General features: G+C 33.9%; 1 long non-coding RNA gene across 2 annotated transcripts in view; it reads right to left on the bottom strand.

Annotated features, from left to right (window-relative positions):
* Nucleotides 1-286: 286 nt before the first annotated feature.
* Nucleotides 287-27,583, bottom strand: part of LOC141346274 (uncharacterized) — a 34,876-nt gene continuing 7,579 nt past the window's right edge. The window contains exons 1-3 of one of the 2 annotated variants that reach the window (XR_012357181.1): nucleotides 25,344-25,471; nucleotides 624-823; nucleotides 287-531 (exon numbers count right to left, since the gene is read on the bottom strand). This is a non-coding gene — a long non-coding RNA (uncharacterized lncRNA). Of the gene's footprint in view, nucleotides 532-623; nucleotides 824-25,343; nucleotides 25,472-27,583 lie in introns of those variants that run through there. The other variant, XR_012357180.1, reaches the window with a different exon arrangement.

Below are 27,583 nucleotides of genomic sequence, written 5' to 3'. Positions count from 1 at the left end.
TTAATATCTCGTGACAATGACAAAAAGTAATATGACGTTCCCACGAATTCATATGTGTGGCCACGACAAACATAAGTGAACCGAAGGTGTCCCCTCCAGGTTACCGTACCTTTTAGTTTGCAGCAATGTTTTCAGCCTGCTCCAGTCCAGTGCGTTACATGACTGCCCCCTACTGATCATGTCTTTCCTATGTCATTGTATTTTCCGTGTTCCCTTGGAATACACCGGCGTCACGCGAGACCACTTTACTTCCCGCGCGCATTTTAAATGGCCAGATCTGTAATTTATATTTGAGGAAGACAATAAGGATGAGTTTTAGTGTCTGAGTCTCACCTGTGGATCCTGGGAGAGGTTGTCGTCTGGTTCTGTGCTGTCAGCATTGATGTCTTTAGCGGGCGCCGACGGGCTGCTTTTGCCACGGATGCCCGCGGGCACATCGGTGGGCAGGGAGCAGTCGCCCTCCTTCATCCCGTCGGGAGTAAAGACCACAGACATTATCCCTCAAAGCGACACCCGCACGCCTCACAAACCCTGAACCACAGATGCAGATGCAGTATGAGATATAGAAACAGATTTATCGGACGTCAGTATTTGTTATCAAACACAGTTCAGTCAGTCTTTACCTGGCACACCTGGGGCTGTAGTGTGATGGTGTGTGTTCTCTGCGTGTGTGTGTGTGTGTGTGTGTGTGTGTGTGTGCGTGTGGGTGTTCCTATGGCTGAGATGAGGGCGGGGGGGACGTCATGGTGAACCAGTGTCTCCTCAGTTTCCTTGCATCCTGTATGATGTTCCTATACACACACAATCGTCACAGCGCCACCTGCTGGAGAGAAACACTGGTTAGATGAGATAGAAAGCACAATATAAATAGGCTAACTCAAGATATAGGTGTTTGAGTCTGAATACGGCAGTAGACTGTATGAATCTCTCTAAGGCTGAATGCATCTAAACATACACACAGTAGTGGTGCATTAAGTCATAAGCCACGTTTGGCATGAAATACTAGCTCACTTCTTACTAAAGAATGTGCAGTATATACACTCTACACCACTTACTAGTTTAAAAACAGCAGGATGCAATAAACAGTTGTCACTTTAACAGATTATCAGAACCAAAATTAGAATGAGCATTATTGCCAAGAGCTTTCAAGCACATGAGAAATTTGCAAAATTACAAAAGCATCCAGAACATGGATATAAATACTAAATAATTAAAAAATAAATAAAAAATAAAAGCAAAAATTAGGATAACATTTAAAAAATAATTAAAATAAAACATCAAATAAAAAATAAAATAAATGAAAAACTATGCCACTCAAAAGTAATCAGGGACCAGAGACTTTTCTGCTCATCAAGGCTGCATTTATTTGATACAGAAAAATACAGGCAAAAAAAATATATATTGTGAAATGTTAATATTGTGAAATGTTAATGCAACTTAAAATAGTGGTTTTCTATTTTAATATACTTTAAAATATAATTTATTCCTGTGATGCAAATCTGAATTTTCAGCATCATTACTCCAGTATTCAGTGTCACATGATCCTTCAGAAATCATTCTAATATGCTGATTTATTATCAGTGTTAAAAACGGTTGTCCTGACTAATATTTTTTTTGGAACCTGTGATACTTTTTTTTTTTAGGATTCCTTGATAAATAAAATGTTAGAAAGAACAGCATTTATTTAAAATAGAAATAAATAGCAAAAATAAACACCCTGGGGTCAGTACTTTTTTTTCTTTCTTTCTCTGTTTGAGAAAAGAATTCATACTTTTCTGCAAGGATGTGTTAAATTGATAACAAGTGATTTCTATTTTGAATAAATTCTGTCCTCTTAACTTTTTATTCATCAAAGAATCCTGAAAAAAAAGAATCACAGGTTCCAAAAAAAATATTTAGCAGCACAACTGTTTCCAACATTGATAATAAAAGTAATAAATCAGTATATTAGAATGATTTCTGAAGGATCATGTGACACTGAAGACTGAGTAACAGCTGATGAAAATTCAGCTTTGCATCACAGTAATAAATTAAATTTTAAAGTATATTAAAATAAAAAACGGTTATTTTGAATTGCAATATTTCAAATAATCAAATAAAATGGAACTTTGATGAGCATAAGACACTTAAAAAAACATAAAAAAAATCTTACTGATGTATAAATAAAACTAGCTAAAATAAAATACACAAATAATAAAATAAAAAATACATAAAATTAAAGAAAATTAAAGAAATACAAAAGGCAAAGATGGAATGACGTATATTCAGATATTGCACACAAACTCTGACAGTATGTATAGGCACTTTAATATGATTGAATGTATGAGTTTTTATATTTGTACAAATTTCGTACAAATGTAGTAAGTATTCAGAGACTGAAGGACGATATCAAAGATGAAATTGCTTCCTGTTCATTCATCATACTTGAAATAGATTCGATTGTGCATTGCACTGTGGGATACAGTGTGCCTAATGCAGTGTACTGCACATTTGGCCAAATGTAGGTCATCCAGGATTTCTGCAAGTAGAACGTTCACATACGGCACAGGTTGCACACTGCATACCGCAGAAAAACGACGAGGAGTGTGCGACCGTATGTGATTCTTACACAATAAAGACAGGAATGACTGAAGTGTGGCATTCGAGCATTCGTCCAGAAACACATTAGACCTGTGTGTGTGTGTGTGTGTGTGTGTGTGTGTATGAAGGGACAGTTTGTGCACTAGGTTCAGGATTGAGTAACTTGCCATCTGCTGTAAGACACACACACACACACACACACACACACAATGCTTTTAAAAGCACAAGTCAAAGCGCATAATGCAGCAGCGGAGTGACGGAGGGAGCGCTGTAGGAGCGAGAGAGCGGAGGAAACTCCAACACTGACGTCATACTGCAGAGAGACTGAAGCAGACGGGTGGGGAGAGCGATAGCTGGGATTCCCGACTGCAGAAACGACGTCACCGGCAGCACATGACACCACCGACCAATCATTCTCACACACACACACACACACACACACACACGCGCTGCAGCGGCGAGGCCATCCTTCAGAATCAACTGAAGATGATGAAGAGCTCTGAATGAGGGAGAAGGGTGTTCATGAATGAGCCACCGCTCGTTCGCTCTCTCTCTCTCCTGCTGTTGCCAAGGAGACGCAGACGTCAGCCTCAGCTTCTTGTGTTCGAGATTTAAACATGTATGAGACAAACACAATGTCTTCAGGTGTAAAGTAGAGTGCATCGCTCAGCCGGACCACCACAAGCTTAATGGTGCTGGATAAAAATAAACCAGAATCTGTCATGCACTGGCACGGTATACAACACACCTGAGCAGCTGTGCACACGATACAACACACAGTGACCCAGTTAAGAGTGCTTTGATGACACACACTCCATTGCGTCAAATTACCTGAGCGTGTGCCTTTGCTGCGGTACGAGCAAAAATATATGCATTTAAGAAAATAGTTCAAAAAATAATTATATGTTTGTTCTGAGAACAAAGGCATTTAGTAAAAAAAATAAAAATAGTAAAATATATCAAATAAAATAAATAATAAAATAAATAAGCCATGTTTTACATACCGTTTACAATGTGAAAACAGAAAAATCATTTATACATTTATTTAAACTCCAAACTTTTTTGCCAATGGTGGGTGAGGACATTTTACAGGACATTAAATTAGTATTTTGCATTATTTTTATTATAAAGAAATACATATTTTATTATAAAGAAAAGACTTGTAATGTTTTTTAAAGAAGACTCTTATGCTCATCAAGGCTGGATTTAGTTGATCAAAAATACAGAAAAAAACAATAATATTGCAAAATGTTATTACAATATAAAGCAATGGCTTTTATTTTAATATACTTAAAAATATAATTTATTCCTGTGATGCAAAGCTGAATTTTCATCAGCTGTTACTCCAGTCTTAAGATTCTGATTTATTATTAGAATTATCAAATGCTGGAAACAGTTGTGCTGCCAAATATTTTTTTGGAACCTGTGATTCTTTTTTGGGGGGATTTTTTGATGAATAACAAGTTAAAAAGAACGGCATTTATTCAAAATAGAAATCTTTTTTTAACAATCTATCACTTTTTATTAATTTAACACATCCTTGGTGAATAGAAGTATTCATTTCTTTCAAAAAAAGAAGGAATAAAAATGTACTGACCCCAAACTTTTGAACAGTAGTGTATATTGTTAGAAAACCTTTCTATTTTAAATAAACTCCTTTTTTTGACCTCTTATTGATCAAAGAATCCTGAGAAAAAGTATCAGAGGTTCCAAAAAAATATTAGGCAGCACAACTGTTTAAATATGAGAGCCAGATTACTCGAGAAACCTTTAAAAATGGGTCAAAATGTTTTAACAAACATCTTAAAAAGGCATCTTTGATGGGTGAATACCACAACATTTTTGCCGCAAAGTAAAATGAAAGCAATGATGTTGCATAAGGATTGCATAAGTCTATTTTAAGACCAATATGAATGATAAACGTGCAAAATAATATCATGCTATAAAAAACATCTCAATGGTCACAAAGCATGCATAACATCATTTGCATTTCTTATAAATTCTAGTTGTGTAATAAACCTGCAATTGTATATTAGTAAGATTGTTTGCTTTTTGACGTGTAGCTTGTTCTGCTTTGAATAAAATCATTTGCTGTGAACCTGGAGCACAAAACCAGTCATAAGTCGGTTTTTTGAAGATTGATTGATTCATCTGAAATCTGAATAAATAAGCTTGACGTATGGTTTGTTAGGATAGGACAATATTTGGCTGACATACAACTATTTGAAAATCTAAAATCTGAGGGTGGAAAAAAAAAAAAAATCTAAATATTGAGAAAATCGCCTTTAAAGTTGTCCAAAATGAAAATCTTAGAAATGCATATTACTAATCAAAATACATTTTGATACATTTACAGTAGGAAATTTACTAAATGTTCATGGAACATAAGCCTTACTTAATATCCTAAAGATTTTGGCATTAAAGAAAAATCGATCATTTTGACACAAACAATGTATATTTTTGACTATTTCTACAAATATACCCGTGCTACTTAAGACTGGTTTTGTGGTTCAGGGTCACAAATGTAAACGCAGATGGAATGTGAGCAGGACATGTTTTCATGAGATTCACTTCAAAACAAACTGAAAGAGAAAATGAGAAAATGTCAGAATGAGAGCGAGAAAAAAAAGCGAAGGACTTCTTGTGATGCTGCGCTGTGGTTTTATAACACTGCCTGTGTGTGGGCAGATGCTGCCTCTGTGTGTGTGTGTGTGTGTGTGTGTGTGTGTGTGTGTGAGAATGCTCATTGATGGTCAGATCGCTGTAACGCGCTGAACTGCAGGGAAAATGCGTCACTGAAGGATTCCCTGCTTTAACAGATCGTGTGGCGAGCGACAGCGCAGACTGAAGGACGGAGCGAGCAAGGAAACAAATAATGAGAGAAGGGAAGGAGGGATGGATTGAAAGAACAGCAGAGGAGGGAGAGATGAGTCAGAGTCGGTCCCACCGGACTGAGTGGGCTGAGAGGGGGAGGATGACGTCACATGACCTGACGATACCAGAGCGAACGAGCACTACACAACCTACAGAGAGAGAGACAGAGGTGGGTCTGCAGAGGGGGTCCCGTCTCCAAATCAATCAGACAGGTCATCACTACATTTAGGTTATGTGGTTTTGAGTTTTTAAAAATACATTATTATAAATGTTGTGTAAAAAAAAAAAGGGTGCACCATGTGTGCATGATTTTTTTCCACAACTAAAATCATAAGCCCATTTACATTTTTTATGTAATGCATATTTATGGCACTATCCTTATTTTACCATTAAACTTAACCATAGAGTTGCCAGCAGCCACTGACAATCAATGGCTACTATCAATTGTTTGGTTCCCAACATTACTCAAAATATCTTCTTTTGTATTTAACAGAAGAAAGAACATTAGAGTAGATGGTAATGCAAAAATCAGATTTACCCAAAGTTTACCCAAGTTTAATTTTTTTTTGTTTATTTTTGGTTCTCCAAACATCCTTCCAGCAAACAGTTCTTAAACACCATTTTAATAATCTAAAGTAACTTTTTACACTATGAATAACCTTTGTGCAATGGAAAAGTTTCTTCATGAAACCACCAATAACGAAGCTATTTTTAACAGTGCATTCAAGTTAATACAATTTAAATAAGATAAACACAAAACAAATGAAAAGCACACTTATTTTGCACAATATTTGCTCAAAAGTTAATTCAATAATCTCAAAATGGCCAAAATATGCGCTGCTTACATCCTGGCATGCTTTTAAATGCCAGTGAAGGAGGAACATGTGGGATTCATAATGCCTTTTCTTCTCCACATTCCGCAAAAAGCAAATGTCCAAGCATTTAAGCAAAACCCAAACTAAGATTCCAAATTCAATCAAATGCATTGACTTTTTCAGCTGCTGATGTCCAGATACATCTGCATCAAGTGCCATTGGGAACAGTACAGTACGTTACACAACCAGACATAACGAAGCTGAAGCAACGCTCATGAACTCCGATCAATAAGAATACGAACTGGGATCCAGGAATAACACAAACAGCGCTCCGCTAGACCAGTGCATCTGCGGACGAGCCGAGGCTGTGTGGGAGAGATATCGTTCAGCCCATCTCCATCTTTTATTCTCTAAAAATAAGTGTGTCAGGTTCAAATCTGGGCCTGTTTTGGCTCCCATTACGAGCCTTATGCAATCCTCACTTCCCTCCGTTTGAGACAGAGAGAAAATTCTCAATGATGAAACTGACGCCCCATTGGACGAGGCCTCCGCCAATAGCACGAGGAGCTCCATGGCAACAGGCTCTGTCACCAAGAGAGAATAGATCTCCCTCCGCCCCATGTGGTGCACATCTGCCCCGTACCCCAATTACACACACACACACACACACACACACACACACACACACACACACACACACACACACACACACACACGTCTGTGAATCACCCCAGTTACACGCGTGTGTGTTTGGAGGGCAGAACAAACCCACTTCACCCCGTCACGCCCCTGCGTTCATTCTCTCTGTCCATTCTGTCTTCAGTCGCTCGCGGAGAGAAACGCCAATCACATCTTTCTGTTCCTTCCGGACTGACACAGGTAGTAGGCGACATATCAGCCAATAATGTTTGCTATTTCTGTACTGGAGCGGCGAGTCTGCGCAAGCAGAAACACAATCAAGACTTCTGATGCCAGATCGCTGGTTCAGTCAAATCTCAGTCAATTACCGCTGATAAACGAGCGTTTGATGTCATTAATCTGTGCTTTATGTTTTTACAGTTTGATTGTGTTTACATCATGATTGAAAGTTCATCCTTAACGACTAAAGGTTTGTTCACACCAAAAAACGATAATTAGGGATGCACCGAAATGAAAATTCTTGGCCGAACCCGAACAAAATTAAACACTGGGCTGAAGGCTGAAGGTCGATTACTGAACATAGTTTGTTTTTCCCCCCATGTATTTTGCCAATTTTTTCAATATTGCATAAATTAAATAGCCAAAATGTGCTTTTTATAGTTTTGTCTTGCTTTTCAAAAAATAAAAAATAGCTAAATATTTACTGACTATTACTGACTGAACATTTTTGACATTTCTAGTAGACATTATAGCCTACCAACAAACCACAATTTAACTTAAAATTAGTAAGTTAGTAAAATAATATTCTTTGGCCATTTTTAAGACCTCCGACTTGAATCAGGCATGTGTTTTTAAATGTACAAATAAATACAGTCTTGCTGAGCAAAGGAGAATGTTAGAATAAATGTATTTAGAGCTGTTGTAATGATTGTTAGCATTATTTTTGTCTTACTTTTTTATTTTATCTTACAAAACAACAGTAAAAATACAATACTAACATTTTTGAAAGTTGACTTTTATTGTGTGGTAAACCCGCAAGAAGAGCTCATTCCTAGTTTTTACTGGCAGCAGCAGATTTGTGAATGATTGTCATCTTTGGTCTTTGAACCCTGGCTAAGGAGCTGCTGTCAGAATAAACACAATTGGTGTCTGGTGTATTAGACAACAGAACGTTCTGGAGTTGATTGACTAATGGATGATTTCAGTCATCATACAGTAACCTTTCTCTTCTCATGAAGACATGCGATGCGCTTCTAAACAGTCTCTCGCTGTCGCTGCTTGGAATGATTTTTGCGTCTTTCTCGGACAGGATATTTCTCCATATAGTGTAATGGTGCTCAATGGATTGAAGGTGAAAAATTCAGTTTCAAAGGGCTCTAAATGATCCCAACCGAGGAATAAGGGTCTTATCTAGTGAAATGAATGTTTTTTTAAAAAAAAAATAATAATAATTTTTTTGTAAATGGTGTTTCATCTACTTTGCACATTCACTTTGTAAACAAAGGGTCTGTACTTCTGCAGTGATGTATTAAAAAAAAAAATAATAATTTTTTAAAGTAAATTATCACAAAATGTTTATTCTGGAAGTGGTGTAAAAAAAATCTAAAAAATAAAAAAATCTAATAAAACAATACAAAAAAATTGAATAACTCCCTATAAAATACTTAAAATATATATTTTAAAAATACTTATGTTTTTTTTTACCTAGTTGCCAAACCAACATTTCTTATTTTCATTTAGTTTAACTTGCTGTAACTAAAACTAAAATTTAAATAAAACTCAAAAACATAAAAAATTGATACTAATAAAAACTAATAAAAAAAGGCAAAACACAATTAAATTACTTAAACTATAACTACAATTAAAATAACAGAAAATTACAAATAAATAAGTTTTTAAAAATCAAAATATTACAAAAATATATAACATTTCAATGAAAAAAAAAAAAAGTTCAACAGAGTCCAAAGCAGCTGACCAGCATCAGTAAATCAGCAAATCAGCAGATATGCAGATGTTTGAATACAGAACATGTTGTTAATATGGTTATTCTACACAGAGAACTCATTGATTGTTACAAAACTATTTAAAAAAAATAATGCAAAAATATTCTGCATATACTGAGGCCTATATTTTGGGAGAGTTGTTGTTGCATACAGCTCTGAATTTTGGTACTTGTGTTTTCTAAAAACAATACAACATCAGTGTGCAAACAATATTAACCAACTGGAATTGAGATGAAAATAATGGGCTCCCATAAAATCAGCATAAAGCTAGCATGAGTGATGATTTGCTCTGACAACCATTTGATTCAATTACAGCTCTTTACTAAATGATGCGACACATCACAAAATCTGAAACATGGGCATGATTTGATTCAGTGATCTGGGAGCGATTCTTAATTATTCTCAAAAATGTTGACAAAAGACATTGTGGCTCGAAGTGGATTTGGCTGATTTCAACAGCTGAAGAAAGATGAAGAATTAATATTTACACCAAGTGTGTTACACCAAGTATTTTTACATCAATTATTAAAATACCATAACAGATGAACTGAAATGAACTCTCACATCAATGCTTTGCATCCAACATCTCTGCATCAATAGGTTCTGAAGATGCAAAACACTAAAGCATCTGAATGATCTGGATTTAATGAATGAGTTTCTCAAATTTGTTTAATCAACTTCTCAGAAGGATTCTCAAATGCATCAGGATGCATGCGACACAACCTCTAAACCAGCCTAATTATACAGGACTATTTTAGGATTGACAGCCCAGCAAGTACCTGTTAAGAATCAGTCGTTTCTGCCATGCCATGCTGAATAAATAAATGAATGCACAGAAATAAGCAGCAAACATACACAATCAGCGGTGTGAGCAGCCCACGCTAGCGCTCTGTAAGCGTGGCAGACTGGCAGCCATTAGGACGCAGCAGGACGATCCGTGACTGCTGGACTTACGTCGAATCGCTGGATTTACATTACACCAGGAGTTCTCTCTGGCCCATGAGATCCGTTTTCCTGCAGAGCTCAACTCCAACTCTAATCAACACCTAAACAAGTTAAAAAAGGTCTTTAGGATCATTAGAAAGTTACAAGCAGGTGAGTTTGATTAAGGTTGGAGCTAGGGCTGTGCAATTAATCGCAATCGCAAAAAAATCGCGATTTAAGCACATGCAATTTCTAAACCGCACAAGGCTGCGATTTTATCTACCCCCCGCCCCCCTTGAACGTCAAGTTCATTTTAATTTCGATATAGCGCCAGATCACAATAGAAGTCATTTAAGGTGATCTTTCCTATAGAACAGGTCTATACATTGCTTTTTATTAAACAAACTAAACTGCCTCATGTTATTTATCTTATTTACACTTAGGCATGTCATTTCTGTCTCTATGGTCGCGCGTTTACAATGTCTCCTCCGCGAAAACACGAACTGGATCGCGAACTCAATTCATAAAAACGGAATTTACTACAGCGCGAAATGCCACGGAATTCGTTGATTTTTAGATGAATAAATCAAAAGTTGGTCTGTCACTTAATTCAAATCGCGATATGGACTAGTGTCTGAAAACTGAAATGCAAAAAGACCATTCTAATATGAATCCTGCATGTTCCGTTTGCCTCTGTATCTATGAATGGCAGAGACGCGTTTTTTTTTTTACTACACTCATACTGAAACACACGTGACGCTCCCACTAATTTTTGGCATTTGCATCTAACATGAACAGATAAACTCAATCTCCAAAGCTGCTGTGAGTGTCACTTTTACCATTTCATTTGAGAAAACTAGCATCATATCATACTGTACAGCGTACACACAGAAACTTCACGGCAACCTGTCAAAATAAAAGTACGGTTTAACATGAAACAGATCAATATTAGTCTTGTATTATTTTTGTACAGTATAATGTACAAAACATACATAAAACAATATATATGATAAAAAAATAAATATTACAACAAGATTAACCACTTAATTGTAGAAAAAACACTACAATTATTAATTAAATGTTTTAAACTGAATATAATTTTTCTTCCATGTATTGATTTTAACAGTAAACTTCTGTTTGTTTGCCAAAAATTAAAAGGGTTTATTTTTCATTTGATTAAAAATAAATAAATGTTTATGCTTTTTGATTATCAGAAAAATTAAATCACATAAGAATTTCTAAAAAAAAAAAAAAAAAAAAAAAAAAAAAAAGCAAAAGATTGTAGAGCCCTCAAAATGTTAAAATAGAGAGTTTGACACATTTTTCCACTGAAATGAATGTTTTCGTTATTACACAAAGTAGGCTAAAGTACTGGGAAAAAAGTAACATGGCTAATTTATTTTATGTTGTCTGTTTTAAAGACAATTTTACAACAGTTTTGTTTATTAAACTTAATACTATGTTATTTCATTGTGAAATGTTTTGTTATGCACTTCTTGTGCACTGAATACATTTAGAATGTATGTATGTAGCTTGTTTGAAAAAGCAAAAACAGTTGCCAAAATCGCAAATAAAATCGCAATCGCAATATTCGTTCAAAAACAAATCGCAATATGATTATTTTGTCCATATTGCACAGCCCTAGTTGGAGCTAAACTTTGCAGGAAAATGGATCTTGTGGGGCAGAGTTAAGAACCCCTGGTCAACTCTCAACATTAAAAATGCACCATAATGTGACCCTGGACCACAAAACCAGTCTTAAGTAGCAAAAAAATACAGTGTACCGTGTGGGTCAAAATTATAGATTTTTTTTTTTTTATGCCAAAAATCATTAGGGTATTAAATAAAGATCATGTTCCATGAAGATATTTAGTAAATATATCAAAACTTTTTAATTAGTTAAAAATCAAACATTTTTGATTAGTAATATGCATTGCTAAGAACTTAATTTGGACAACTTTAAAGGGGATTTTCTCAATATTTAGATTTTTTTGCACCCTCAGATTGCAGATTTTCAAATAGTTATCTCAGCCAAAAATTGTCATATTCTAACAAACCACACATCAATGGACAGTTTATTTATTCAGCTTATTTATTTATTTATTTATTTTAGATGATGTATAAATCTCAATTTCCAAAAATTGACCCTAGTGACTGTTTTTGTGGTCCAGGGTCACATATTGTCAAGTGATTCACATTTGTAATCCAATTAAATAAATTACAGTAGATTAATTAATCTAATTAATCGCAAATTAATTGCACATCAAGTTGGGCTGAGAAATTACCCTCAAAAGATCATTATTGTGTTAAATGAGAAAAGCATTGAATACACATTACAAAAAGCAGCCTTAGCAAGAAATATTTTGATTCAACATTGCATAATTAAAATATCTTAATGAGCGAGTCACTGAATCATTCACTCAACCAATGCATTCAAATGGAAAACAGACAATACTGTGTAGGGATATAACGATATTATCAATATCGTGATATCACGATAGTAACACTATCTCGATATCGTGGTCACATGACGATATGAAACTATAAAAAAAAAAAAGCTAAAAAAAATTTAGCTTTTAAAATATTTAAACTTCTTATTCAAACATAAAATGTCTTTAAAGTTGTGTTTTGGGCCATTATGCTTCGGCACAGTATCTGTCAAACAAACTTAAACCGAAAACACAATATGGCTTAATCCTTTCATCAAGTCTGTTTTTGCTGCACGTTTGTGATCCGGTGTTTTCCGTGCCTCAAAACGGCTCTGTTTACAGTGAATAAATGCAGTGAACTGGTTTATTGCATGTGCTGTGAGTTTTGTGCACATTTGGAAACACAACAGCCTCCAGTCAGCCTTTATTTTCACGGCAGATGATTACAGCATTTTTTTTGTAAGCCTGTTTTCACTGAAGACACAGTTTTCCTTCAAAATAAAAGCTCTACTGCTGTTTGTGTCAAAATGAAAGCTTAAAAGTGCACTATGAATTGCTGAAAGTTAGTGGTTTAAATGGTTAACGTTAGTCAAGTCCAAATTCAAAATATCTCTTTCAAGTGTAGAAGTTAGGAAAGAAGTATTGTAATTTCCCAATTCGAGTGTAAAGATAAATAATAGACCTAGGAAGTATTCATTTTCATTTATTTCACAGTGCAATTGTTTTACACCATATGGCTATTAGTGGCAATGTTATTATTGTTATTATTATTATTACTACTATATTCTAATTTGTTTGGCTTCCTAAAACACAAGTGTGAATGTAATAAAGACCAAGACGGTATTTCGCAAATAAAAAGAGAGTTAAGTCCCCTTTAAAGTTCTGGCACAAGTCAATTCACTTTTCTCTGACTAAAGTTTTCTTAGTTAAGAACATATGTTGAATCTCTTAATTGTAAAGTCTCTCTTAAAGTGCATTAGATAGATAATTAAACTTGTAAAATGTACAAGATTTATTTTTTTTCCAATTCTTTATTTCTCTTTTTTCTATTTTACTATCGCAACAAATATCGTATCATGGATTTCATATCGCAATATTATCAAATTGTGAGATTTTGAAATCATTTTTATCCCTAATACTGTCTAAAATGTAACAACTTGAACTTGATTATTGAACTGTTGTATCAAATCACAATCAAATGTACAATCGTGAAGATACTGGGGAAAAAATTGCTCAAATGATATGAATCATATGATACAAATATAAGAGGGTGATTTTTGGCCTCATATCTTGAATTTTAGGCTCATATAACTGCATTCTAATAGACTCCATCACACAGTCAGTCAGTCGTCCTGCATCAGGATCATCAGACGCTGCATCAATGTAAGATGACAGACAGGTCTGAACGGGGCGCTGCGTTAAATGCATTAACGTGTTATTTTTTCTATTTTTAACTGCACCACATTAATGCATTAAATCAACAATCCTATATGTAATGCAATGATTTGCAATGGCTGATTAAGTCCATTTCAGTGATGTAGTGGTGCCCTCGGTGACGTGTTTAGCCCTGGCGCTGCCCGCTCACACACTGGGCTACACCATCTGCTCAGGTAGCACTGTATCCCGTCCTTACACTCTCCTTCCTACAGCTATAACTCTCTCGGTGTGAAAAAACACGTCTATTTTCATCCATCCTCCTGCTGCTTCAGCCAAGAGAGAGAGAGAGAGACAGAGACAGCAGAAAAACATTCAAACAGCCGTTTTGAATCGAGATTCAGAAAAACACATTGAGGATTATTGCATTAGCCTGGCATGTGTCGAGGACTGGCACTCAAACTGGCACCAACTGACCACCACTCATTCTGACCGCATGAATAAACGTCCAGACAACAGTTCGCTGTTGGTCACTACAGCCTGCGCTGATACAAATCGCCATTTAAATTGCCAATCTTTTCCTCAAAGACTGAAGATTTTAAACTAGGAATTTGCAAAACATTAAATACTCTTGATGACTTCCTATTTTTACATTTTAATACAATCATTAATATGAAATATACAGTTGAGGTCAAAAGTTTACATCCCCGTTTCAGAATCTGCAAAATGTTAATTTTACCAAAATAAAAGGGATGATACAAAATGCAGGTTGTTTATTTAGTACTGACCTGAAGATATTTCACATAAATGATTCTTAATACGGTGTTAAACCTGAATGATCAACAGCTGTTTTTTTTTGTTAGTTTTTTTTTTATTGATAGTTGTTCATAAGTCCCTTGTTTGTCCTGAACAGTTAAACTGCCTGCTGTTCTTCAGAAAAATCCTTTAAGTCCCACAAATTCTTTGGTTTTCCAGCATTTTTGTGTATTTGAACCCTTTCCAACAATGACTGTATGATTTTGAGCTCCATCTTTTCACACTGAGGACAACTGAGGGACTCGTATACAACTATTACAGACGGTTCAAACACTCACTGATGCTCCAGAAGGAAAAACCATGCATTAAGAGCCAGGGGGTGAAAACTTTTGAACAGAATCGAAATGTGTACATTTTTCTTATTTCGCCTAAATATCATATTTTTTCATTTAGTACCGGCCTTCAGAAGCTACAGAGGATAGTTACATGTTTCCAAGAAGGCAAAATAAGTTAAATTTACTCTGATCTTCAAATTCAAAAAGTTTTTTTTTGCTCCTAATGCATGTTTTTTTTCCCTTCTGGAGCATCAGTGAGTGTTCGAACCTTCTGTAATAGTTGCATACGAGTCCCTCAGTTGTCCTCAGTGTGACAAGATGGATCTCAAAATCATACAGTCATTGTTGGAAAGGCTTCAAATACACAAAAATGCTGAAAAACCAAAGAATTTGTGGGAACTGAAGGATTTATCTGACAGTTTAACTGTTCAGGACAAACAAGGGACTCATATACAACTATCACTAAACAAAAAAACACAGCTGTGGATCATTCAGGTAACAACACAGTATTTAGAATCAAGAGGGTGTAAACTTTTGAACAGGGTATTATTTTCTCTTGTGGACTATGTAAACACCTCATGTGAAATATCTTATTCAGGTCATTACTAAATAAACAATAACATGCATTTTGTACAATCCCTTTTATTTTGGTAAAATAATTAACATTTTGCAGATTCTACAAGGTCCATGTATACTTTTGACCTTAACTGTGTATTGCATTATATATACACCACAACTACATGCATAGAAACATCATATTATAAAAAAGATGCAAAATATCCATAGTTAGGGCCGTGCATTAATACATTTTTATGTAAACATTGTGAGGTAACTGTCAATACCCAGCTCTAGTTGTCAAGTCCTCAGAAACTTTACAGAATGCCAAGAGCTGAATTTAGACACTGGACTGAAAGCAGCTCCTGCCAAATCATCAGGGTCACGGCGGTGCCGGCGAATCCACTACGGATCACACACATCAGAGCCACAAATCACCACGTCTGGAGTCAATGACTGATGTTCATCAACACCGGAGTACAGTTACACTCTTCTAACGCTCTCTATGTGCCTCTGAAAGCAGGACAGCATGTGATTTCAACTGTAAGAGATGCACTTCAATACAGATTCACAAACACAAACAGATGGACACAACAAGAGCTGATCCATTCATATGCAGGCAGTCCAACAGCAGACGAGAACATACAAGCACATGAATGAACAATCACAAGACGTTCTCTCTCATCTCCAGAACATTCAGAACACATTAGTACTTTCTGATATGCAAATAAATATGGAAATGTGCGTTTCGCTATTTATCCAACCGTTCCAGAGCGTCTTGTTTTGTCAAAATGACACCTTATCAAATCAATTTTAAATTAATTAAAAAGTAAATGATTTAATGTTTTGAAGAAAAGAACACAATAAGACCAGCAACAGGGACATAATGACTTCAAAGTGAAAACACAGATGTTTCAGACCAGGATTCACTAATACACACACACCGATGCTCAACTGCTGCTACTGTATAATATATTATTAACACACTATCCGCTGATTTCACATTAGGACTGTACATGAGAGGAAAGCAGTGAACCTGATGACTTTGAAGCCAATTACACAGTTAGCTGCTCTCGATGGGCTGCTATTGATTTTTCCCTTCCTCTGCCTCAAATCTCTCTTCTAGCAAACACACACACACACACACACACACACACAGAAATTACACACAATTATACAGATTTTTCCCACGGTTGCTCATTAGTATGCAAAGGAGACACCAGCTATCAAGTACACAGACAGCACAGATAAACAGACTCCCAAACCAAAGCAAATCAATGCAGACCGGGACGCTCACAAACTATGATCAATCTTATACGAGTTCATCAGGAAGAAAACATGAATCATCTTCGTGTAAAACCCTTCATGCCCAGTAGATGCAGAAAATGGACAAAATGCAAGCATGAAACATACACACGCTGTCATGGAGGTTAAATTCATGTGGATTTATGAATGAAGCATGCATTTGAACTTGAGCTTGAAAACACCTGTTATAGAAGGAAACAGAAAAAGGACCATATCTCATATGCAAGTGCTCAAATTGGCCTGAACAATTTTTCAAAATAAAACCAAAATCAGGATATCAAACTGTAAAGGCGTAAATTTATTATAAATTATTATTTATTTTCATTAAATATTTTTAATAGGGGTCGACCGGGTCCGATGTGTGTTTTTCAGGGCTGATGCGATATCGATTGCTACAGATCAAGCAGACCGATAACCGATATTTTTCACAAATGCATATATGTGGTGTAAAAATACAAATAAATGTCAAAATTAAGAGTATCAAAGGCTCTGACAAAAACTCTTTTTAATATTTAAAAAATATTAAACGTTTTAAACTTTTTAATATTGAATATTAAATATTGCAACTATTTTTATAGTAATTTTAATAAATAATATAAGTATACACATCTATATTATAACTAGTTTATTAGTACTAATTATATTTTATATATGGGTCAAAGATGTTAAGATGTCCAGGTCAAAAATTTACAAAAATGATTTTAGGTCTATAGAAAGCACATTAAATGCAAGTAAAGTGTCTACTTTTAAAGTTTCAAATAAGTTTTTGTAGAATAAAATGTCAAAATTTTGTCATTCAGTGTAACAATATTTATGTTAAAAAATTAAACATGCTTATTCTGACTTGTACATATTAAAATATATAAAAGAATAAGGGAGCATATACAATTGTATTGTGTTTTAAATGAGTAAAAAAGTCTTACTGACAAATGGGTGAAATCTAAGATAGTGGCAAATTTAAAAAAAATAAAATAAAATTACAGAATTACAACTAATTAGTATTTGAGGTGAAAGTAATTTGTCTTTTAATATGTCATAAATTGATTTTTGTTGTAAATAAGGCTGACAAGATTGTTAGACTGAATGACATTTTAGTGGGTGTCTTCTGTAAATTAGGGAAAAATGTATGATATTTATTTTTTGCTCCGAAAAAGTAAACAAAAATACAATTAAATTAAACCGAAAACTATAATAATTTACTTTTTTATTTATTTATTTTTATTTCAAATTGTATAACCCTACAAACAAGCGCTGATCAAATCACTTTTTTTTTTAAATCCGGAAATTACTTGAATCCCTAATATAGAATTAATTTAACATACAGAACTATTTGTCGTTTTGCATCAGATGTGACGGTTTCGAGTCCATGAGGATGCGACGTGTCAAGCGAGGGCGTCACATGAGCAGATGGCCGGTGAATGATGGCGAGTTCACAGTAAGCGGGAAGATGGCGTGACTGAACCTGAAGAAACTCAACCACACCTGCTACACACCAGCACTGATGCAGAACCATCCAGATCAACGGCATAACACACACCCACAGAGGACCTGAAAGAGAGCAGGCTGACAAAACACCTCCACCTTTGACACACATGAAATAATGCCCATCTTAAACTACACGACAAGTCATCATGTGGCTTCTCATCTTCTACATCAATGCAGCATCACATGAAAGTCATGCACAACTTTTCACGTATTGTTTAGAAAGAACTCAAGATCTAATATTTGCTCTAGCTGGTTTTCCAGTGAATCACTTGTTTAGTTGCGTTCGGCAGATCGGTTATTTAGCGTAACGACTGCTATAAACGGACTAGATTGTGCAAATGAGGCTCCAGATTGGCACGATGTTCAGTTATTGAGCTAATTGAGACTGCGCTGATTTCTGTCACAGCTCGATAACAAGATAACAAAAGGCTAAATATTTATTTTCGGGGAACATGTTGACTCAGCGCTCGGACATCTTGCGTGTCGTTGTCAGAAGCTGCGTGAGTCATGAGCAATATGTTGAGCGACTCAGTTGTTCACAATCCTTCAGCTGTTCCATGCGTCACTCAAAACGACATCATCTCATTAATATTCATGAGCACAGACACACACCATGACTTTAACACATTTACCGCAGTTTTCACAGATGAGAATCTGCACCAATCAGATTTAATTGAGTTCAGAAGTGAAAACCTGGCATCATAGGCAGTGTTGGGGGTAACGCATTACAACGCAAGTTACGTGATAATATGACTTTTTCCAAGTAACTAGTAAAGTAACGCATTACTTGATAATAGAAATGAAAATATCTGAGTTACTTTTTCAAATAAGTAATGCCAGTTACTTTTTCCCCCACATTTATTGATTAAAAGCTCTCCTGTCCCCATGTTGAGAGAAATTGTAAGATGTTCCTTTAGTTCTAGAATAAATGTAAACATGCATTAATTCATCTCACTCACTAAAAAAACAAATACAGTGTTCTTCAAAATGAATAAAAACACTGAAATTCAACGCAAACCTGCAATAATTAAATATGTTAAATAATACAAATACAATGTATATGTAATACCTTTATGTATTTAATCCCATTTTATTAACTGATGTCTTTGCTGCTGACCTTCGATGATCCAATTCATCCATATTCCATACTAATAAGCATAAATAACTTAAGATAATCTAATATTTGTTTTCTGTTTTTATTGCTGAAGAGTTACATTTTTTTCTTCTGCGGTCTGCTGTACAGACGTCAATTTACTTTTCTCTAAGCCTGAGGCTTTTGGTGTGAAAAGGCTTTTATATTTGACAAAAAAAAACAAAACTTTTGCAATCAATATGACTATAATAATAGTAAAAATAATACATTTAAAAAATTAAGTATTCTTAGAATATTTCATTGTAATAAAATATAATGTATAATCAATTAAAAATAATTGAACAAAATTTACAATTGAGATTTTACTGTAAAATGAAATACATTTAAGAACAATACTACAATAATTTTTTTACGCCACTTGTTTGTAACAACTTTTGCGATCAATATGACTATAGTAATACATTTTAAATTTAACAAACAAAATATTTTCCTCTAATAAAATATTATAATTAATTAATTAATTAATTTTTACTGTATAATAAAATTAATTTTAAGAAAAATACTACATTAATTGTATTTGACGGCACTTGTTTGTAGGGCTGAACTTGATCAATATGACTATAACAACACTAAAAAAAGCATTTAAAAATTAAGTATTCATATAACATTTTACTGTAATAAAATATTATAATATATAATAAAATGTAAAAAATAAACAAATTACTATTGAGATTTTACTGTGAAATTAAAAAACATAAGAAAAATACTTTAAGCAATATGACTAATAATACATTTAAAAATTAAATATTTTACTGTAATAAAAAATATATATTCATAAATTTTAAATAAATTACTATTGAGATTTTACTGTGAAATTAAATACATTTAAGAAATACATTTTGTGATCAATGTGACTATAATAATAAATTTGAAAATGAAATATTCTAATATAATATATAATAAAAAAACAAATTACTATTTACTAGATAAATGACTAGATTTTACTGTAAAATAAAATAGGAAAAATACAATAATTTTATTTTACAGCAAATATTAAACAAATACTATTGTGAAATTAGCCACGATTAATTCAAAATAAAAGTTTGTTTGCATACTACGTAGCTATAATTTATATTATATATAAACATTTTACATACAAATCTAACAACTGAAAAATTACAACAATAAAAATAATACTATTGTAATATTTGATAATATATATTTTTTTAAATTATAAAAAATAATAATCTTAAATAAAAAATATTTTATAATTATTATAAAAATTTTAGAATATTATATACGAACAACTGAAAAAATTACAATACTAATATTTTTCTGGTTGATAACAGCCTGTTTATCAGCATTTCTCATTCCACTTTTTGGAAATAAGCAACATTTTCTGCAAAACAAGTCAAGAACAACAGGAAAACATCAAATCCTGAGCTGCACGTGTGTAAATGAACAAGATGCTCTGCATACATGCAATTAAATCGCAACTTTTGCTAATCACACCAAGCCATATCGGTTTCATTTTGATAAATCGTGCAGCCTGACTTAATGCTTGAGGTTTTCAACATCACAGCACAAACCACAAATTACAACATGCACATATTCATGTATTATGTAATATATATTCATGTAATGCCTGTAATCAGAAGCTGCACGGCTATCCAAAAATGGAAAAACGTCTCCAAACAGGTGTTTGAGTATCAATTAACACCTCCAAGCCATCAAACATGTGATTCATTTCCAAATAACCGCTTCAGAGAAAAAAAAAAAAAGCGAACGATCAAATGAGCGTTACAGGATGAGGAGGAAATATGTGGTGAAATAACAGTGTGAGAGTGCTGTGTTATTTATAGCCACAGATACTTTATTCAGGAGAGCAGCATTGTGCCGTCTCCATTTCTCCGGCTTTATTCGCATCTCTGCTGAGGATTCACTCGCTCTTTGTTTCTCTCTCGCTGACACTCTGTTCTGGCACACGGCGTCCAAAAATAACCGTGTGTTTGCGTGAGGCTCAGGTGGAGACGCACACGCGTGGATCGGCTCTGCAGGAGAACACACATCGCTCTGTGTGTGTGGGGGAAGGGGCGAGCGACAACCAATATTCGCTATAAACTCACACCGATTATACAATTATAAAGCAACACTGTAAAGTGTCGCAAAGGTTTGTGTGCTTTTTTAATGGCCAAGAAAAGCATGCAGTGTTTTTGGTGCAACACTGTCTCTCATATTCTAGCTTAAAGTTGAAATATTATTATTGTTAGTAGTAGTATAACTATTTTATTTTTTTATTATTTTATTATAAATATTTTTATGCCATTATTTAATCAATATCTCTTGTTTGGTTTAATATTTTGGATTAGCAAAATTATTATTTATTATTTTATTTCATGAATTGCAATTTTGTAGATAAAAATTGATTGTGATTTAAAATGCAATTAAAAAAAAAAACAGCTCCAGATTTTCGGCACTTGTTTGTAGGGCTGAATAACTTTTGCAATAAATATGACTATTATAATACAAAAAAAATTATAAATTAAAAAATTGACTGTAATAAAATATTATAATACATAATAAAATTTAAAAAATAAACAATTTACTATTGAGATTTTACTGTAAAATAAAATACATTTAAGAAAAACAACAACAATTTTATTTTATGGCACTTGTTTGTAGCTGAACAAGTTTTGCAAGCAATATGATTATAATAATACTAAGAAATAATAAATTTAAAAATTAAATATAATATTTTACTGTCATAAAATATTATGATATATAATAATAAAAAAGTAAAATATTAAATAAATTACCATTTATTTTTTAATTTAAGAAAAATACTACAATAATTGTATTTTACGGCAATTGTTTGTAGGGCTGAACAACTTTTGCAATCAATGTGACTATAATAATACTAAAAAATTAATTAAATTATTTACGTTAAAATATTATAATATATAATAAAATGTAAAAAATAAACAATTTACTATTGAGATTTTACTGTAAAATAAAATACATTAAGAAAAACAAAACAATTTTATTTTATGGCGCTTGTTTGTAGCGCTGAACAAGTTTTGCAAGCAATACGATTATAATAATACTAAGAAATAATAAATGTAAAAATTAAATATTATAATATTTTACTGTCATAAAATATTATATATAATAAAGTAAAATATTAAATAAAAAATTACCATTTATTTTTTACTGTAAAATAAAATTAATTTAAGAAAAATACTACAATAATTGTATTTTACGGCAATTGTTTGTAGGGCTGAACAACTTTTGCAATCAATGTGACTATAATAATAGTAAAAAATTAATTTAAAAATTATTTACTGTAATAAAATATTATAATATATAATAAAATATAAAAAATAAACAATCTACTATTGAGATTTTACTGTAAAATAAAATACATTTAAGAAAAACAACAATAATTTTAATTTTATGGCGCTTGTTTGTAGCACTGAACAACTTTTGCACTTTTTCTCTGCGGTTCGTTCCTGAACAAATCTGTTTTTGAATAAATTATTTGAGTCAGTGATTCAATGATCCACCACAAAGACAGTCACTTGCATCATTTCTATATGAATCAACTGTTTTGTACATATTGTCTGAATGAATGAATCACTGAAATGCTAAATAAAGACAGGGACTTTCACCTACTGGCAATTTTAGTATGTCCTGTAATGGATTTTAGTAACCATGACAGACCTAAACCAGCCAAAGTACCAGCATGAAAACGCACTGAGCAAAATATCATTTAATTATTGTTATTTGGGGAAAAAAAAAAAAAAAATATCAAGGTATATTTTTTTTGTTAAAGCTGCACACCAGTAGCTTCAAGACACTGAGAACACTAAATAAACACTATGAAACACTACTTATTTAAATTCATTCACAGTCTTTGTAATTTAAGAGTTGCATTTTGGTTTAATTTTGCTTAATGCCAAAATAAACATTCCTCTTGTCATCTTACAAAGCAATGAAAAACACATGAAAAACAAACTAAACCTGAACTTCTTTATAATAATAGTAGTAATAAATAAATAAATAAATAATAAAAAAAATAAATGATTAATAAATGAATTAATAAATAATAATAATAATAATAATAATAATAATAATAATAATAATAATAAATATACACCCTGGTATTTATGACCCTGGATCATAAAACCAGGCATAAGGGTACATTTTTTGACATTAAGATTTATACGTCATCTGAAAGCTGAATAAACAAATACATTGATGTATGGTTTGTTAGGACAGGACAATATTTGGGCGATTCATCTGGAAGCTGAGGGTGCAAAAAAAAATTTTATAAAAAAAAAAAAAAAAAAAAAAAAAATTGAAATACTGAGAAAATTGACATTGAAGTTGTCCAAATGAAGTTCTTAGCAATGCATCTTACTAAAATTTTAATTTTGATATATTTACGGTAGGAAATTTATAAAATATCTTCATGGTACATGATCTTTACATAATATCCTAATGATTTTTGGCAAATAAATAAAAAAACGATAATTATGGACCATACAATTGACAACATTACATGTTTGGGAAGATGCAGCATTTACTACGAAGAAACTGCACATTATTTACAACATTATTACCTGTCCAGACAAGAAACAGGTTTTAACGTTTGCCTGAGGCTCTGGATTACAGGTAATAATGTTGTAAATAATGTTAGCTTTCTTTCACAGACCAATCGTTTCACTTCATAAGAGCTCAATATATCATCAGCAGCCACAGGTTTTAATATTGTGTTTGTTTACATGTTTTTTTATTCTTGAAATTACAGCATATAGACCCTGGTATTTATGACCCTGGACCACAAAACCGGTCATAAGGGTGGATTTTTTGAAATTGAGATTTATACGTCATCTGAAAGCTAAATAAGCTTTGCATTTGACTGACTTGCATTTTATGAATCACCAAGGAGCACAGTTTCAACTCAAAATCCTCTTTACTGTTCTACTGAAGCAAAACACGCAACCTACACACAGAAAAATAGGGGTTTAAAACTGTACCTTTTGGGCTTCAACAGCTTGTGGAGCAGTACCCTTAAAAGGACATCTTTGTAACTTTTTTTTACCCTTAATAGGTACATATTAGTACCTAAAGGGTGCGTATTACTACTCTAAGGTACAAATATGTACCCTATAGGGGTAAAAAAGGTCCATCGACAAGCTGTTGTACCTGAAAAGGTACAATTTTACACCCCTATTTTCCTGTGTGTACATCCCGGATGACCTGAGTCTGACTAAATTAACAGCAAATATTAATTTTTAGGTCAACCATGCCCCTAATGCAAGAGTTTTGGTTATGATGGATCAATCTCATCAACCAGAGCAATTGCATAAAAATCAAACTACATACGGTGCAAAAGCTAAAGCATCGATACTAAATAAATCCTTTCTGAAGAAAGTTCCCATGCTATGCCTCCTCCTGATGTCCTGCGTGTTGTTCTCCTCCGCTCTGACATGAATGACGCCTCTTTCCTGTAGCGGTCCGCCCCCGGCGCGCGGGACGAGGACGCGAGGACACGGAGAAAGGGAATTCCTCATTACCTCAGCAAACACTCAGCCTCCCGCGCCGCTGTCTCTCTCTATCGACCTGCACGCGAGTGGGCAGACGGGGAGCGCTCACGATAGCACCCATGCACACGCACACCCACGAACGACTGACCCCAAGCCTAACACGATGAACAACATGCATGGAAAATCTTGCATCCTGGTATCATTCAATCAAATCCATTGCATAACATTCACAAGTGCAAGAAAACGGCTCTGCTTATTCACCTCTAGCAGCTCCGTCTGACGTCAGCAATGATGTCAAAACCCGCGGCGAGAGTCAGAGATCTGCAGCCGTGTGTCATTTCTGACTGCAGACACACAAACACATGCTAATGCATTTTTAATCAGCCTTACACAAACTTCAGCGCATCTCCTTAAAACTCCAAACGACCCATTTTCTCCTGTTATAGTCACACACCTTTCAACTACATATCCCATAATGCACCTGCGGGTTTAGTCATAAGTACAACGGTTTCAGAGTGTGATTTTAAGACCGCTGTGAGAGCGAGATGAATGCAAGATGCAACAGACTCAAAGCAGTTCTCACATGCATGCATGCTTGCGCGTTCATGCACCACACACACGGCTTACTGTATCGGCTGGTTTATCGCTGATCTCCGCGCATCGTTAGCTGCTTGCGGCTCTGAGGCGGCGGCGAGCGCATTTCAGTCCACGCTAACAGAGAACAGACAGATCTCCACCTCTCCGCTTAGTTTCCTCCCTCGCTTCGTTTCTGACGCCCCCTGCTTTTTCTGAATGAAGCACAGCCGCTCTCTCTCTCTCTCTGAGTGAGTGAGTGAGCATGCGCTCATTTACTCATCCTCCCTCCCATCTCCTTCACCTATTTCTCTCAGAATGAGTGTACCTGCATTGATGAGAACCACAACGCTCATGAAAACGACATGGTGAAGATGCACACAAACAGACAGATATAAAAATAATATATTAGTATAAGAGAAAATGAATGCGTTGAATGCAAAACTAGTTCCTATTGTGGTAAAAATGTAACTATGAAAGCACAAATATTTGCATAAAAAAATGCATGCACAAAAATTCTAATAATTTTTGAAACTATTTTAGTATCAGTAAGACTTTCAATAATTTGAATTAGTTTTTATTTTTATTTGTTAAAATTTAACTGTGTTTGTCTTTTTTAAATGCCTATATAGTTTAAATTCCAATTAAAATTTTTGTTATTTTGATATCAAGTTAAACTTAATGAAAATGAGATCCTTATGAACAAGCTGTGCTTTTTCAATTAACATTTTTATTTCAATGCAAAATGCTTCAGTGTTTATGGTTATAGTTTTGTTTCAATTAATTATAAATGCATTCATCTATTTTGTCTCATTTTTTCCAACCAATATTGCTGCATCCACATAGATCAGTAAAACTTGATCTTATTTCATGCTAAAATTCTCTGGAGGTGTCACACCACAGAACTGAATAAATGAACATTAAAGAAATACTGCAAATTGTACTAACTGTAAGATGTAAAACTCTTCCAAGAATCCCCATGAGAAAGGCTATTTAGAGTAACTAAAAACAAATACTGAATAGATATTTGTGGTTTATGACCAAAATCTGTGTTTTTTGGTGTTCAGACAAATTATGAAATATAAATGGAGGGGAAAAAAAGACGACTTTCTATGATAATCACAGTAATATTACATGTCAGCAGCCAACATGCACACGCATTACAGGACTACTGAGATTATATTCATAATAAATTAAAATTCAAATAAATAAATGAACAAAAATATGCAGTACTTAGACACTCAGTACAGCACACAAACTAAGTGAAAGCACATAAATCAGTGTTTTAATATATTTTAATATCACTGACACTACAGTTCTTTATCAATATTTTGAAATAGATCATTTTTTTATTTTAGTTTACGTTTTAGCAATTTTGTGTTTGTCATTTTAAATGTCTACATAGATTTTATTTATATATTTATAGTTTTAGTTTAGCTACATATTTATAATTTTAGACTTATTTCAGTTAATGCTTATTTTATTTCAAATAATGAATTTATGGTTTTAGTTTTAGTTAATGATATACCACTGACTTAAATGCAAACAGTACTAGTTATGCAAGCTTGATTTCACAAAAATGTCAAAGCCTGGATAAAAAAAAAAAAAAAAAAAAAAAGTGGTTTACTGGTGCATATTGAAGGAAATTCAATCGTACCCTCGAGTGCTGAGGTTTGTTCACAAGCATGTACAACACAAGCGTGCACACGGAATGCTTTGTTTTGCATACTTGTCTCCAGTTAAATTCTGGCCTACAACTTCTAGATGGAACAGAAAGGACATGCAGAACAAAAGGAATATTTGTAAAGGCAACCTAACTGCAAACCTACAAAATATAAAGAAAATGGACTTTCTGTCCTCATTTACGAATGAGCCCAACACATTCTGAGCGCGTGTTGAGCCATGTGAAATCTGTGCAGCAAAGCAAAAGTAGCTGGGAAAGCCTGTGACAGTAGGTCAGAGAATCCTGGTCAGCGTAGCTCTTTATCGCGGATCAATAGAAACTGGAGATGCGTGTTTGTGCTGTCGGTCTCTGTCGCTTTTACTGTCCAACAGGACAGACACTACTGTCAGAAAGAAAAATCTTCCTGCACTCGCCTCGCCCCGTCATCATTTACTCATCCTAATGTCAACCCAGCATTTTTTGCACAGCTTTTTCTGTACCACATCTGTCAAACTTTGTCTGGAATACAAACTTAAAGTGGAGTAGGATTTACAATTTTCACTGCCACAAACACCTTAAAAGGAAATAGCAAGTATCACTGAACAAAACGAAGTTTTGCAGTAGAAAAACA

Source organism: Garra rufa, chromosome 12, assembly GCF_049309525.1.
Source record: "Garra rufa chromosome 12, GarRuf1.0, whole genome shotgun sequence".
Classification (NCBI taxonomy): domain Eukaryota; kingdom Metazoa; phylum Chordata; class Actinopteri; order Cypriniformes; family Cyprinidae; genus Garra; species Garra rufa.
This window is presented reverse-complemented; position numbering and strand designations above follow the sequence as displayed.